The sequence below is a fragment of the Octopus sinensis genome, linkage group LG22 (assembly GCF_006345805.1).
Source record: "Octopus sinensis linkage group LG22, ASM634580v1, whole genome shotgun sequence".
Classification (NCBI taxonomy): domain Eukaryota; kingdom Metazoa; phylum Mollusca; class Cephalopoda; order Octopoda; family Octopodidae; genus Octopus; species Octopus sinensis.
Window position 1 is genome coordinate 17,732,161 of NC_043018.1, and position 10,000 is coordinate 17,742,160.

Below are 10,000 nucleotides of genomic sequence, written 5' to 3' on the forward strand. Positions count from 1 at the left end.
TTTAGATTTCTAAATTGCTTAGGTTTTATGAGTGTTTCCTAAAACAGGGAACGTTGCAAGAGATCTGACGTTTTTTAAGCAGACTTTACAATTAAACTCGCCAGCAACGTAACAAACACAAATAAATGCTGTGAAAAGTCTCAAAAATTGATGATGAAAGTTTCATTACCACGACCCAACAATATTTCTACATATATATAAAATACATCACATAGAACTACTCTGCTCTGCGAACACAGTGCAACGCAAACCAATATCAAAACAAAATAATACATTCACCCAATGCGCAGGTCCGCTTGGTTATGCATTGGTAGCACACGTGAAATAAAACTATAATAAAGCTAAGGATGGGAATCGAACGCGAGTTTACTGAGTAGCTTGCACCAGTTTTATTATGCTAAAGATGCCTGTAGTAAAATCGAAAATATTGCGGAGAAATGTGAGATTCCTGAAAACAAAAAATTTCCTCTCACACCAGACCTTATCGTTTTCTTCATATCCAACTCCCACATAAACCTGAGACTTGGGAGTTAACTATTCCTTCCGGCAAATGCTCTACTTCGTTTGTGTGTCAGTGTTAATTAGGGAAGAGAAAAACAAGGGGTTATTTGCGCTGCCAACCGGTTTTTAATAGCTTATAAAATTATGTTTAAGCTTAGATTTTCAGCGCACAGAGCCATAGACTGCTACTTTTATGGTTATTCCCATGCGCACAAATCACATTATTGAAAATTTTCCAGTTAAATGTTGAACAGAACCCTATTGCTTGCAAAAATCAGGTGATGAGGTTTAACAGTTACATTAGATGGAATTCATTTCTGATAGAATTTTTTGCTTTTAATAGAGAAATATTTCCCATTGATGCTGCTGTTATCATAAAATGTATTGATTTCATATTCCTCTTCAGCTTCCACTACTGCACAGTAAAGAATTTTATATCACTGTCATATGATTTCGATGTGAGAAACCTGTATTTTGTTATCGTAGAAAACCAAATGAAAAGTTCCTTCTAAAGCGTGATTTAAAGAGTGCCCAGTAAAATATGGCTATATCAAGCGTAAGCAATCTAAAAAAAAACAGGTTATCGTATTCTTCATTATCGCAGAATGAATTAAAAATAAAATTACTTAATTCATAGACATCAAACTTAAAATTGATGAGAAATTCACTTTCTAAAATGTTGCCGTAAAGCATTAAAAATTTAATTGTAAAAAAAGGTGGAAGAGAAGCAACAACAGACACAAATCGTGTGTTGGGTGATCAGTGAGCTTTTTTGCAGTTAACTCTACTACAGCAAAGAGGATTTCATCTTATCAAATGGGAGATACTTTCTCTGAGGGAGCAGCTACCAAGTAAAGTTTAGCAATGTGATCATGGTTCTGCAGTACTGGAAAGAATAAGTTAAAATTGTTTCATTCTTGAAATTAGCAGTGAGTCGTTTGAAGGACGAAACACGAATTTTAAAGACAACAAAAGTGTCTGAAATATAAACGCAGGAGTCATCAAGTTAAGCGAATTTGTTGCAACTGCAAATCGAAACAGAGATCTACATGTCACAGTGCAAAACATGCAATGAAACATTAAACAAAGTCTCCATGATTTCCGACTGAGAGAAAAAGAAACAAATCATTGTACTTTGCATTGATTCACCTGCATTACTGAGTTGATGATATATATATGTATATACATATATATATATATATATATATATATATATATATATATATATATATATATATAATATATATATATGTATATATATATATATGCGTGTGTGTGTGTTTGTGTGTATGTATGTATACACAGACACACATATATATATACAAATATATACATATATATATATATATATATATACAAACGCACAGACGCACATAAATACAGACATAAATATATTTACATTTATATATGTATATGTGTATGTATATATATATGTGCATGTATGCTCTCACACACATCCACACACACACATCCACACAGACACGTGTGCGTTGGGTGTGTTGGAAATGATTAATATACCTTTGTGTTTGTTTGTCGAAGCATGTCATACGATTCCGATACATTGTTATAGATGTTCGCCAGTCCTATTCTGAAATATCCGCTCAAATAAATATCGGAACTGACTCCCCTTCGCAACGTATTATCGTTTGCATAATGATATATTCACCTCACTTGCTACACATATATTTATCATATAGGATAACCGATTTCATATTTTCCCATGTAAAAATATTCCCAGCAATAACCTGAACGATATAGACGGCTTGGCAGAAAATATATACGAAACTTTTCGTCGCAATAACTAGCTGCCAGTCGATTTCTATCAATAAACAGAAAGCGTAAAATATCTATATTGATTATCCTTCTGCTGTTTCTCTTTAAGTCTAGTTTCTTTCTTCTTCCTATTATAAATATCGCTGGTTCTGGCGCTGTGTCATGGCAGTGTAAGTAATTACTCTCGAGACCAATATTGTCGGTGCTGTTGTTAATGTCCTTCGGATTCTTTTTCTCTCCTAATTAATCATTTTGCACTTTTACGTCGTGCATTTATATATCTTCTACGTTGCGCATCAGTATATCTGTAGAGAAACCAAACCAAAACAGCAACGAGGCTTAAGCTGGACACACATAATTCGGACAGAGGAATGTTTACTGTCAGCAGTGCAACTGGGAAATAGATTGTCAGCGTTGAAATGAGTTACAGATTGATAACTGTTAGAAGGAAATGGACGTAGAGAATTCCAAACAGCCGCGTATGTATTCTTGCAGGTGTTTCTGTCTATATGGGTTCTCCCTATATATTTCATCCGCATACTTTTGATATATATATATTATCCCCACACACATTGTAGCATTGGCATGTGATGCTTCCAATTACGGTTACTCATTTTTGCGCGGAATGTGTCGATGCGTCCTCTTACTCGAATGCGTTAGAAATAGAATCAGGAAATGGAATCTCTAATTACATACTCAATAGTTGCACAAGTGCTTGGAACATAATTTATCAACTATAAGTGTAAATTCCTAAATACACTCGCTCACACAAACAAATATGAGATTGTGTTTGATCGTGTGTTGAATACATGAAATATTGATAAAGTATTAGTTTAATTATGTATGTTGATGTTCGTATCTGTTTCCTCTCTGTGCGCGAGTGTGAGAATTTGCATGCGTCTCCATCGACATGTATCTTTTTTGGAAATGCATTGTTTCAATCTTTCGTCTCCAATTTTTGCGTCACACTTAACATTCTTCATTCACAAATAAATTTTAGTATTCAGTATACACGACATGATGTTGTCGGATATCAAATTCCCATTTCACCATACAAGTGTTTAAAAGTAAAGGCAAACTTTATATTAAGGAATCTTTTAACTTACCCTCTTGAAAGCTGGAAGATAATGGAGTTTCCAGTCGTTGAATAGTTGTTTCATGCTTGATATCCTATTCTATGTTCACGTACTCGGATATGTCATCTTCCTGTAAAGACAAGAAAATAAAATTCAGGAATGTCAGCTCAGATATCCATTTAAACATATCTACTAGGAAAATAAATAGGATAGAATATTTATATTCCATCGATCAAATACTTTGTTAGGTCGATCTGTTAAAAATAGAAACCAATTCTCCTTTAAATCACATTTGATGTCTTTAAAGTACATTGCATTTTAGATATAGATTATGCACAAAATTTAACGGAGTATAATATGGGATGGCCACGGATGGAATGTATTTGAACGTTGTTCGCTAAATCATTTTAAGCAAAACAATAACAAATTTAAATTCGGTAACAGGAACTTCGATCCGAAAGTGATGTACGATCCACAGACAAAACATTACCTCCCCACAATGTCGCCGAATATACCTCAGTTACCACATTAACGAATGTTCAGAACGATTACAACTACAATTCGAAATTTTCCCATTTTATGAACTGGTCTTCTGGACGTCAACACACGTAAGACTGAATAAAGAAGCCTCATTTATCCACAAATATAAACCAGAAATAAATATGAACCCATATTAAAAATAAAGGACTTACCCCATCAAATGGAAGGTGTAAACCAGAATAAAGCAGAGAGCACATATATCAATAAAAGAAAACTTACAGATTTGCCTCCCCTTTACTGCAAAATAAATGAGTGAACAATTATCTCCTCTAGCAATGTTTTTCTCCCTTGCAATTTATCTCTTTCAACTCCCAGATTGATGAGCAACGCGAAACCAGTCCTTACTGCCATTATGTTGAAAGAACAAAACCTTATTTTTTACAAACTTGTATATCTTTATTTTCATGGATCTAATACACTCTTACATCTTGTAAAACAAATCTGCTCTCTCTCTCTCTCTCTCTTTCTCTCTCTTTCTCTCTCCCTCTCTCTCTCTCTGTATATATATATATATATATATATATATGTGTGTGTGTGTGTGGTAATTAGCTTGCTTACCAACCACATGGCTCCGGGTTCAGTCCCACTGCGTGGCATCTTGGGCAATTATCTTCTACTATAGCCTCGGGCCAACCAATGCCTTGTGAGTGGATTTGGTAGACGGAAACTGAAAGAAGCCCGTCGTATATATGTATATATATATATATATATATATATATATATATGTGTGTGTGTGTGTGTGTGTGTGTGTGTGTGTGTGTTTGTGTGTATGTGTTTGTCCCCCTAGCATTGCTTGACAACCGATGCTGGTGTGTTTATGTCCCTGTTACTTAGCGGTTCGGCAAAAGAGACCGATAGAATAAGTACTGGGCTTACAAAAAGAATAAGTCCCGGGGTCGAGTTGCTCGATTAAAGGCGGTGCTCCAGCATGGCCGCAGTTAAACGACTGAAACAAGTAAAATAGTATATGTATATATGTATATATATATATATATATGTTTGTGTATATGTATGTATGTATGTATGTATGTATGTATGTATGTATGTATGTATATGAATGTTTATCGATGGACTAATGAATTATTTCTGAAATGAATATATTTCACTGAAAGAAGAAAAAGTCGAAAAAGTACATTTGCTTCATATCATTAGAGTTCCTTCCCTTATTTGCAGCCTTTAAAGACCCATAGTATTTTCGCACCTAATTGCATGGGTCATCCCAGTTAATAGATGCTTTTAATCTCTCTATATCAAATATGAGAGTTATAACAGCGTGTTTAGTACCTGGAACTCCCCCTGCAGCTATATTCTAGTAATGTCCCATATATTGTTAACCTCTTATTTGGACGCTATATATCTCAAAACAACCAATTTATAATTCCTTGACAAAATGTAATCTCCTTTATAGAAAGCAAGAGAAAAGAATAGCATATTTACGGTAATGTCCCGTAACAGTTTGGTAAATTTCTATCACTACGTTACTAGAATTGGTTGGAATTGATGAAGAATGAGAAAAGATACAGTAAAAGGAAAGAAGAGCCAAGAGCGGGCAGATAATCCATAACCGAAGATAAAGAAAGATTGCAACAAAGTAACAAAGACTGCAAATAGCTTTGGGTTAAACGATTATTTCTCAAAGCGAAGTATATGTGTTTGTTATTTTCAATTACGGAATCCGTTTTCTACAGAAAGTTTTGACTGGACTAATGGCATGAGAAATGATAAATGGCAGAAATGAAACGCAAGCTATAACATTTGAAGCACAAATGCAGAAATCGTCACTGTGGCTGTAATTTCAGAAATGCTATTTGATCTTTAGAATAAGGTAGGTCAAAGACGTATGTTGCAATAGGTATCTGTAGAAAATTAATTGCTCCAGAAATAAAGTGATTTGTGAATAGCCTAGAAGTAAGAGACTCAAACTGAAAAGGAAGTGAAGAAATACCCTATGTATGTGTCAGAATGTTCCAAGAGAGAGGAAACATAACTCCATTTACCTAAGAATAAATCCTTGTTGTTTGTTAGAAGCCCCACCGGCAACCAAGTGGGTTTGGATAGAGTAGATTTTTAATGACATGTAATCCATTTGCGACCGCCCCATTCTTTTAGGTATGTGTACGATTATATTCATTTAGCTAATCGTGTATATTTTTAGGAAGAGTTAGATTTATTTTTCGGAGACCGTGCTATATAACCTGTGTTGCAGCACATCAGAGAAAAATATATCAATATTTTGCAGCTGTATGTGCAAATATTTTTGGTCAATAAACTCTCCCGTTTCTTGGGATTGTTGTGCAGAGATGAACTTCACACTAGTCGATTGTAAGACACCCATACCTGAAATGACGGATGAATTTAAAACTAGCAATAAATATTATAATCTGTCCAAGTTAGAGATATTAAAACACTTCATACAATTTTTATTAATGGTTACATATTATTGAGTGCCAGCCCGTGGCATTCTGGTGAGGGTATCACATTCACTAATACAAAATCATGATTTCTATTCGCAGTCATGCGGCGCGTCGGACTCCTGAGTGAAACAATTCATTACACACTACTCCAGACCCCTCAAGTGTATATGGGCGACCGCTGCCACAGAATAACGGTCCATTCAAGTGTAATTTTACGTTATCCAACCTAGTCTCATTTTCAATTTACAGCAGTGCATATTTTGATCAACATTCGATATTTTGGTCGATGTGGTGATATCTAAGGTATTGTTAGTTATGCTTTGCGTTCCACAGCGAGCAAACCAGACGGCAGATTTTTCTTTTCGTAAGTGATGCCATGAAAGTAAGCGAAATATAATTGCAAGAGAAATTAAAATAATATTCCATTTAAGTTACAGAATTTAGGGCTTCTCTGCAATATGTTATTCTATTATAAATATTGGGTTTAGCATATCGCTCTCAAGCAATTTAAAATATATTTATCAAAACAAGTGGATTTTATCCAATCCAGTTAAAGCTATGAATCGACGCACAAGAAAACATCTGATAGTATGTTTATTGGAAAGTTTAACGTTTCCCTTTTAAACTTCAAATGACAGGCATAACTGATGAGAATACTCCACAAGTGCATTTTCAAGGGATGGTGATCGTAGTAGCAATGGCAATATGAGAAGAAATAACTGCAACTGCAAGGATAAATTGAAATAGCTTTACTAATAGATTTCTCGACTATCGCAGTAGCATGATCATTGATATTTTACAGGCCACATTTACAGTGTCACATTTTATAGTCAGAACATATTACGACGCTCATTATTCTCTCAAATGTATTAGCATTTTATCATGTCCTTTATTTAATAAATGAAGTTGAAAACTGCAACGTAGGAGCAAACAACATTTAGCAGACCGTTATTTGTCTCAGTTGGATTTCTAATTTGCATGGCATGGAGTTGGACATTCGCTGCATTTCTCCATCGCACCGACTGCCATAGAAGATTGATGAGATTACGACTACGAATACAGTATTTTGATTTTTATCAAACCAGAACCTAAATTCTTGACCTGGAGGGCTGAGAACAAATTTCGCTCAGTTGGCCTCGTATCCTACCGATACATAAGTTAAGGTTTAAAAACTATTACGTCTTTTCAAACTTACTATAATAATTGCATTTTAATTTATATTTTTGTAGTTCTGCTCCAAACGCGCTACGGGAAGTTTGAATTCGATAGTGTATAACAAATTATGATCGAAAGGTGTAGGATTTGACTTACGAAAGGGTGTTTCAAATCGAAATAAATTAATTATAACCAGCACGACTCACAAGGAGATAATTTCTTGTCTTCTCAAGGGAGATATCGCCAATTCACATTAGTTTCCAAGAGAAAATATGCCATCATTCTTTTGACATCATTAATCATGTAACTTGCAAGTTTAATGTCACATAAGATAATATATGAATACAGACAACGATTTAGATATGAGCAATCATGCGTCACAATTCTCTTTTAGTGACGTCCATCCTATTGAACACATCAAAAGTTGTTATTTTAGAATATTACTAACAATAATTAAAGGCAAATATGCCATGTATGGAAGCAGATCTGGGACTATCTTGCTAAGTGGTAACTACATAATTTTTAGTTTTCCTAATACAATATACTCGATCCGACTTAAAATGGGTAAAATATATTTCATTAACAACCAATGTTAATTCTCCTTTTAAAGCAGTAAATTAAAAGATTATATTAATTATACATAAAACCAAGAAAATTTGCATATTAAATTAATCATATTTTGATATGGCGATGCAAACTTTTAAGAATGAAAGGTAAATACAATTTAATAGAAGCTATAAATTACAAGACACACGTGGTGGAAATTAATCGTAAATAAGTTGAGAAATACTTCACCATTTCACCAAATACTTTATTTAGCAACGTAATAGGTGTAATACTATATGTGCCTACATATTGCTGAACCTATTATTGGATTCCTTGGACACAGTCCTATCGACTATATTCCCAGTCAGAAATTCATATACGTAAACTGAGAAATCACAAAACCATTCTAATTTCATTGCAATTTTCTTTACTTCAAGACTATACTCCATTTTAATTCATTTCCATTCCTTGAGGTCAATCCTCATAACTCATTGTTATAAACATTTCCTGTTTCTATTCATTATATGTTAGCACATTATTAAATATGAAGGAAGTAACTTTATTGTCGACATATGAATTACAATCCTAAGGTAAACAGAACAGTCAAAAGAAAGATACAAGAATGAAAAGCAATTTTACTAAACACAATTAATTTGATCTTTATTATAAAGAATAAAAGATATTCAGCTGAAAGAGAAGTAACTTTAGAAACTTTCTAAGTTGAAAATCGTTGCTGTGGAAATGCTTACCACAATGTGGGTTAAGTATTAAACCACATCATTTCATGACTAATTCAAACATTTCGATTTATACTTAATCTTACTTAGTCTTTCGCAGTAGTTATGTCTCTGATTATCTCTAATTTCCCACTAAAGCTTCAACTAGTTCACGTTATCTGATTATAATAACTTCATACAAATAAAATAAAACTTATTCAAATAGTCAAATCTGCTTTATGTTGGTAGTAAAATAATGTGTTTCACAGCTCATCTACCTGGGAAGTACTATTTTACTCTTTTACACGTTTCAGTCATTTGACTGCCAGAGTAGTGTAGTAAAATGGAAACGAAATCCCTGTGGAGACTAATCAGTGATATATGTGCAATAGATTGCTTTATCTCATAGGATCTTCCTTCAGATGAAACACAATCGCAACCAGCCCGAAAAGGCAGACAACGGTAAGGTCTGCAATCGACCAGCACGACGGAAAGGGATTTCAACGTTAATGAAACGTAAATATTTATCATCCGCTTGCCTGCTTGGTGAGATGCAACTCTTTACTTTCTTACAGGAGCGGGAAATATTCACAGCAGATTAGACCTCCAGAACACTGGTTTCTTCAAACATTTTTAGAAAAAGAACTCAATCACCTCGTCTGCACACCCGTTCTCTGCCCCAACTCTCTATTCTCTGCCTCTCTCCTTCACTCTCTCTCTCTCTTCCTCACTCTCTGTCCATCTAATTTTCGTATATATATATCTATCTATCTATCTATCTATATATATATATATATATATATATATATAAAAAAAAATATATATATATATATATATATATATATATATGAATATTTGTGTAGTTGAATGAATTATCTTATTAAGGATAAATCGAAAGATTTTTGTGCATTTTGATGTCGACATAAGTTCCTTGCCTTTCCTGATGAGAAATCTGCATAATGTACTCTTTATTCCTTCGGAATTAGGAATATGCAGCCTTCGAAACATATGTCGAAAATAAAGGAAATTTGTTAACAAGTCGTTCAACTCCATTCTTTCATAAACTTATATATATATATATATATATATATATACATGCATACCTTCGTATTTATTGCTAATTCTCGACTGTTCCCTGATTTCATATTCCTTTACTAATAGCATGGTTTACATTTATATTGGACCAATTAAGCTCCTTAATTTATCGAAATCTATCTAAATGCTGTCACCAGTTTTATATATTTGTGAGTAGCAGTGATTTAATTATGCTTTATTGTAG

The 10,000-nt window shown here is 33.7% G+C and overlaps 1 protein-coding gene across 2 annotated transcripts in view; it reads right to left on the reverse strand.

Moving 5' to 3' along the window:
- Positions 1 to 10,000, reverse strand: part of LOC115223199 (neuropeptide Y receptor type 2-like) — a 162,973-nt gene that overhangs the window by 20,804 nt on the left and 132,169 nt on the right. For both annotated transcript variants that reach the window (XM_029793656.2, XM_036512167.1), the window contains one exon: positions 3,381 to 3,480. The gene's annotated coding sequence lies outside the window, so the exon portion shown is untranslated. The remainder of the gene's footprint in view (positions 1 to 3,380; positions 3,481 to 10,000) is intronic.